Raw genomic sequence first — 7,500 nt, 5'->3', positions numbered from 1 at the left:
AAACGTTAACATACCGTACTGAAAAGTATTTATTAGTTTTTTTTTTTTTCCCCTATTTGTTGTCTTTGTGTTTTAAGTGTTATTTTTTTTCATTCTTTTTTTTTTTTTTTTTTTACTTCTTTCATTATTTCTTGGTAATGTTAGCCAAATCAAAATTAAAATAAAATGTTTTAAAAATATAATGTATACACACACACACACACACACACACACACACACCACTAAATGTATTTATTTATTTTAATGGTGTGAGTTAACATTAACCTGGAAAAGTATGTTCATTCTTCATTCTCTTTTTTTTCATTTCTTTTTTTCATTTATTTGCTTTTGTTGGGTTTTCCTATTGTCTTTTTTTGTTCATTGTTTTAATTTCTTTTATTTGTTCTTTAAATTTTCTTTCTTCCTTCCATCCATCCTTCCTTCCTTCTTGTATTTGCTTTCTTTCGTTATTATTTTATTCTTTTTTTTTTTCTTTGCAATTCACGTTTTTGCTCATTTGAACTCTTCTTCTGTGTGTGCTTTCATTCTTTCCTGTATAGTTTTGTTTCTTTCCTTCTCTGATGTCTGATGTTCGTTGTAGGAGCGGGAGAGACGTCGGCAGCATGTGATGTTGATGAAGGCAATAGAGGCCAGGAAGAAAGCTGAGGTGTGTTATACGGCTTCTTTTATCATTTCATCATTCCCTTTTTTTCTCCTTTCATCTCCTCTTATTCCCGTCTCCTCATCTCTCTTTTTGTGTCTCCATCCTCCTGTGATCCTTCGCCCATTCAGTCATGTGGACTGTGATTGAGAAGTTCAGTCTTATTGGCACACATGGTTTGTCAGATCTTCCTAAATCTTTCCACAGGAGAAAGAGCGACTGAAACAGGAGAAACGAGATGAGAAACGACTGAACAAGGAGCGCAAACTGGAGCTAAGACGGCTAGAGCTGGAGATGGCCAAAGAGCTGAACAAACCCAATGAAGACCTGTGTCTGTCAGACCACAAGGTGAACACACAACCAAATATAAAGATTAAATGCACCATTTCTGAGCAATCGGTGGCACCAAACCAATTTTCTAATTACTAGCCAAATGTTTTGTCTTATTTTTGGTTAAAAAATTGCTGCATTTATTTGCTCGTTCAGTAAAAACTGTACATTTTGAAATATTGTTTTAACACAACTTTTTTTCTACGTTAATGTCAAAATCGAATTTATTCCCACGACGCTCCAGTCTTCAGTGTCACGTGATCCTTCAGAAATCATGCTAATATGCAGCGTTGAAAATGGATGCGCTGCTTCATATTTTTGTGGAAATCCTGAAGCCGTTTAATTTCTAAAGATACTAGTACTTCTGTTCATAAAGGATGTGCTGAATGAATCGAGTGACAGTAAAGGCTTTTATAATCTATTGTAAGCTGCAAAAACGATCGATAACAATAACCGTTACCAGTAATCTAACGCCAATAATAACAAATCAATTATGATCAGATTAAATGCAATCAGCATTTTAGAATAATTTCTGAAGGATCATGTCACACTGGAGATTAATGATGCTGAAAACCCAGAAATATATTACCTATAAAAAAATTTAAATAACCTATTATGTTGTTTAAAATAATAATATTTAAAATGTTGATCAAGTAAATGCAGTATATATTATTGCAATCCTTTTAATGCAGTTTTAATCAGATAAATTCTTCCTTGTTTAGCATTAGAGACTTAATTATCTCAAACTTTGGGCCATGATACTCAAATATCCTCAAAATCGCCCACCTAGCCGCACGAGACTTTATAGCAACCACCCAGAACTCCATAGCAACCACATACACACAATGACAGGCACATAAACTGGTTCTTGACTGAATTCAGCGTGTGTCTCTCTCCAGCCTCTGCCGGCGCTGTCACGGATAGCGGGTCTGCTGTTGCCCGGAGGCTGTTTCTCAGACTGTCTTATGGTCATGCAGTTCCTGCGCTGCTTCGGGAAGGTCCTGGGGTCCGATCTCGGCGCTGACGCGTGCCGTCCCTCGGGGTGCTGCAGGCAGGGCTGCTGAACGTGGGCGACAGCATGGGCTTCGTCCAGGACCTGCTGGTGCGCATGCTGTCTGCTGCTGTATGTGACCCAGGACTCCCTGCGGGACACCGGGTGAGACCCTGAGTCATGAAACGTTCACTTCAGTGCTACGAGAGGACCGGTGCTTTCAGTTGATTTCATAACCTGAACTGCAGTGATCGAATCGATTCTCTAAACTGAAATGTAACTAATTGAATGCATTTCATTTGAATGAGTTATTAAACATTTTGATAAACATGTTTCAAATTTAATCATATTTAATAACTAATTTAACAACAGTGTTACGAAAAAGTGGTTTAAATGAATCAATCAAGGGCTCACTCAAACACTCAACAAAAAACGATAAAGTGATTCATTTACTCTGGAACTGCTACAATTAATTCAAATTTGTGACTTCTTTAAGAATTTCAGCATTTCTTCCACATTTAGTGATGAAGAAGCAGCGCTCCAAGTCATTTTATTAAGATTGAGACTTTATTTATTTGATTTGGATCATCGAAAAGCATTTTGATTTTAAATCGTAAGTCCTGATTTGAAACTAATCATTATTCCAATTGGGACCATGGAGAGTGAAACGCAAATCATTTGATTTTATTTTTTATTTAAATTTTTTTTAAATCTGGATTTTTGTGTGAAAAATGTTTTCAACGGCACAAAGCAACAAACCATTAAGGCAGTAAAAGTATAAAAATAAAACAAAGAGAAAAGATTCAGTACACACATACAGATCCCTTAAGAAAAATAGCCATGGCGTTATGTAGTAAGGTTTTTTTTTTTTTTTTTTTTTTTTTTTTTTTTTTTGTATAACCACATTTTTACTATAAATGATATGTTAAATTATGGCAAGCATAGAGACTAAGAAAGCAGATCTCTTTATTTTACAAAAGGGTTTTGTAACATTTTGTGTCATAAAAAAGCACAGTAGTAGTCGGTGGTAATTTTTAGATTTACTAGTATATTATTTTTACAAAAAGAAAAATTGCCTGAAAAGCAAAGACTGTAAATAAACAATTGATTTGATCTCAGATTTTGCCATTTATCTTCTCATTTTAATTTCCTAAAATCAGCAAGAAATGTGTAAAAAAATTAAATAAATAATAATAAAAATTAATAAAAAAAAATTGTGTGTGTATATGTATGTATGTATGTGTATATATATATATATATATATATATATATATATATATATATATATATATATATATATATATATATGTGTATGTGTGTGTGTGTGTATGTGTATATATACATATAAATAAAAAAATACATAAAGTCTGATTTTAGAATATTCCCTCGTGCTTGCTTTCTGCTGCTCGTCTTCAAGCTGAACATCTCCAATAAAGAGCAAGAATTCAGTTCTGATTTTTTTTTTTTTTTTTTTTTTTTTTTTTTTTTTTGGGCACTAATCTTACATGCGTTCACAGTCTTAATAAAAAGCCTCTGTCCTGCCTTAAGAAACTCCCAAATTAAACGATGTTACCCTGCCTCTTAGATTATCGCGATCATTCAGTTCTCTTTGAACGTATTAACTCGCTACCTTTGTCACATTGAATTCCTCATTGCATTGCTCTCTTCTTCAGGCAAAGACGGCTCTGGGAGACCATGTGACCAACGTCGGCCTGAACCGGGACAATGTGTCCGAGGTGCTGCAGATCTATATGGAAGCTCACTGTGGACAGACGGATCTGGCGCCGCTGGCCGAGAGCTTGAAGACCAAAGCTTTCCAGGCCCACACGCCGTCTCAGAAAGCCTCCATACTGGCCTTCCTGGTCAATGAGCTGTCCTGCAGCAAGAGCGTGGTCAGGTGCGCTTCACTACACAGTGCTGAAATATACATACTTTTCATGCTTTTTACAACATGTTTTTATAAGCGTCACATTTGATAGTTCAGGCTTTTGTGGCATATATATTATAAAATAGTCAGCGTATAAGCGGCTTGGATTTATCGAGAGGCCCAAGCTGCGCAAAAACAGCAATAGTATTCAGTATACAGATATAAATCTTATTGATTTACGTTACAAGCATGTATTACATGCGTTACATTTCATCTTGCTTTTTAAATATCCGCATCTGCATCAAGGTATTTACTATATAAAAATAATTTAGGCGTCTTAGAAATGTATTAATTTTGTTAAATGTCTGTATATGAATAAATCTAACAGTCAGTCCTTTTCTTATACTTTTATACATATCGATGTTTGTGTGTTTTATGCTTATTTGAAAGTGGGAACACACATACACCCACAAACATACAACATTTAGTATGTTTGTGTTTTTAACCTTTTGCATTATGCATAAACCACCTACAATTTGTCATACCCATGTCATTAAACAAATTTATGTCCCCATAAACCACAAATGGCAACCCTCACACACACACACACACACACACACACACACACAGTTTTACTGGGAAAAAACTGAGAAATGGTTATTGCATCGTAATAAACATGATATTATGTTATTATAATGTAATTCACTTAATGTAAGATTTTAGTAATACTAAGGTGCTTACAAATTTTCAGTGTCAAGATTCATTTTTTTTGTGTCCAGTGAGATCGACAAAAACATAGACAATATGACTAACCTGCGACGAGACAAATGGCTGATCGAGGGGAACCTGCGGAAGTAAGACGCTTGTTTACACTCATCACACACTGTTATCTTACTGATCTTACCCTGATACAAAACATAAATCAGACTGCACATCAGTTATTATTTGATTGTGATTGTAATGCATGTTTTTTTTTGGCTGTTCATGTTTGTTTTAGACTGAGAAGCATCTATGCTAAGAGGACAGGAAAGCGAGAGAGCAGCGTCGGAGGAGAGGAGGGTCAGTCCACCAGTACACCGGCCAACAGCCGTAAACGAAAGCGCAAAGGAGGGGAGAGCGATGAAGACGATGAGGAAGACGATGACAGCGATGAACAAGGAGAGGAGGAGGAGGATGAAGATGATTTTGGTGGGAAGAAAGGGAAAAAAGCAGAGGCATGTGAAGATGAGGTAAAGAACCTTTTTTTTTTTTTGTGGGAAATATAAATAAATAAATATATTTGTATTTATATATATATATTTGTATTTTTATATATATATATATATATATATATATATATATATATATATATATATATATATATATATATATATATATATATATATATATACACATATATATATATATATATATATACACACATACATATATATATATATATATATATATATATATATATATATATATATATATATACATATATATATATATATATATATATATATACATATATATATATATATATACATATATATATATATATATATATATATATATATATACATATACATATATATATATATATAAAATATATTTATTTATATATGTATATTTATTTATGTATTTATATATAAAACGTTAAATGCCATGGACGCATTTTTTATATAGGAGAATACAATTATAATTGACACTCAAATTTGTAGGGTGGGAAAAATTAATTTGTCTGCTAGTAAAATCTTTTTCATTGATAAATACCAGTGGTGACAGTTGAAAAAAAAACAAACAAAAAAACTTTTTTTACATTAAAGTTGGGATTTCTGTAACTCAAAAAGATTTAAAGATATCTTAATATGATTTTAGATTTTAATTCTTGTCAAATTCTTTCAATATGGTCACTTTTATGGCCCTACATGGTTAATTATCGGAGCTGTGGAGATTTTGATATGCCTTCGTGTGCAGATTGTTCAATTTTAACCCATTTTCAGTGGCTGAAAAAAAAAACCAAATGTGGTCACTTTGCATATAAGTGAGGGTTGTTTATTTTTCTACTGAAAATATCTAAACAAAATCCAAAATATAAGATGGGGAAAATTTGACACAGAATGACCCCAATGTATGTAATGTGGGTTAAATGTTTTTTTGTAAAAAAAGAAATAATTTTTGTAGCTTAGTTTCAGTAATTCTGTATTATTTGTAAAGTTGTTTGTTGTTCTAATGGAACTGTTGAAAAATTAGTGTAACTAGTCCCGATGTTTTTTTTGTTTTTTTTTTAATCAGCATGTCAGCTGTTCCTGGTCTTGTTTTGCAGGATGAAGGTGATCAGGTCACAAGCATTGAGGAGCTGGAGAGACAGATCGAGAAGCTTAGCAAGGTGAATCAGCGGCGGGTTTGGGATCTAACAGGCTTTTGCTAACATCACATTTGATGCATCAGGCTTTTGTGGCTTATATAGGCTGAAATAGTGAGAATATGGAGAAGGCCCACACTGAGCAAAAATAGCAGTTTAGTGTAGATGCTGATATTTATATGGCCAAAAAGCAAATTGAAATACTGATGCTTGTGATGTAAATCGATGAGATCTTTATAACAGTATTAGCACAATACTTGCGTAAAATGATACGCAGTAAATATCACTTAGATGTCTTGGCTTTATAGAGTCAAATGATTAAATATTGATGTCTTGTTGTCAGCCTAAAATGCATAACCAAGCAAACAAATCATAGGAGATATAGAACAATCTTGTTCTTCTATGCCGTCTGTAGAGGACATCAGTTATTGAGAAAATGAAGGCAAGACACCACATTTATCGAGAGGCCCAAGCTGCGCAAAAACAGCAATAGTATTCAGTATACAGATATAAATCTTATTGATTTACGTTACAAGCATGTATTACATGCGTTACATTTCATCTTGCTTTTTAAATATCAGCATCTGCATCAAGGTATTTACTATATAAAAATAATTTAGGCGTCTTAGAAATGTATTAATTTTGTTAAATGTCTGTATATGAATAAATCTAACAGTCAGTCCTTTTCTTATACTTTTATACATATCGATGTTTGTGTGTTTTATGCTTATTTGAAAGTGGGAACACACACATACACCCACAAACATACAACATTTAGTATGTTTGTGTTTTTTAAGCCTTTTGCATTATGCATAAACCACCTACAATTTGTCATACCCATGTCATTAAACAAATTTATGTCCCCATAAACCACAAATGGCAACCCTCACACACACACACACACACACACACAGTTTTACTGGGAAAAAACTGAGAAATGGTTATTGCATCGTAATAAACATGATATTATGTTATTATAATGTAATTCACTTAATGTAAGATTTTAGGCAAAGTAAATGTAAGATTTTTCACAGGCAAAATCACATTACATTCATTAAAAACAAACGTCCTTTATAGAGGACAAAATGAATAGCTGGGACCCAGGAGGATAACATGCCTATGCTTGCTTTAACTGAATGTGTGGAGATATGACCGATCCGTGACTTGTCCACTTGCTCATTTCCAAGTATTTTTCACAAGGAAAGATAAGGTAGAATACATCTGTCTTATCGATTCCTTCCAGCAACAGACTCAGGTCCGTCGGAAACTGTTCGAGGCTTCCCATTCCCTGCGCTCGGTGATGTTCGGTCAGGACCGCTATAAAC

General features: G+C 33.5%; 1 pseudogene; it reads left to right on the top strand.

Moving 5' to 3' along the window:
* The window catches only part of LOC122351757, a 63,346-nt pseudogene that overhangs the window by 43,972 nt on the left and 11,874 nt on the right, over window positions 1-7,500 (top strand).

Source organism: Puntigrus tetrazona, chromosome 9 (assembly GCF_018831695.1).
Source record: "Puntigrus tetrazona isolate hp1 chromosome 9, ASM1883169v1, whole genome shotgun sequence".
Lineage (NCBI taxonomy): Eukaryota > Metazoa > Chordata > Actinopteri > Cypriniformes > Cyprinidae > Puntigrus > Puntigrus tetrazona.
This window is presented reverse-complemented; position numbering and strand designations above follow the sequence as displayed.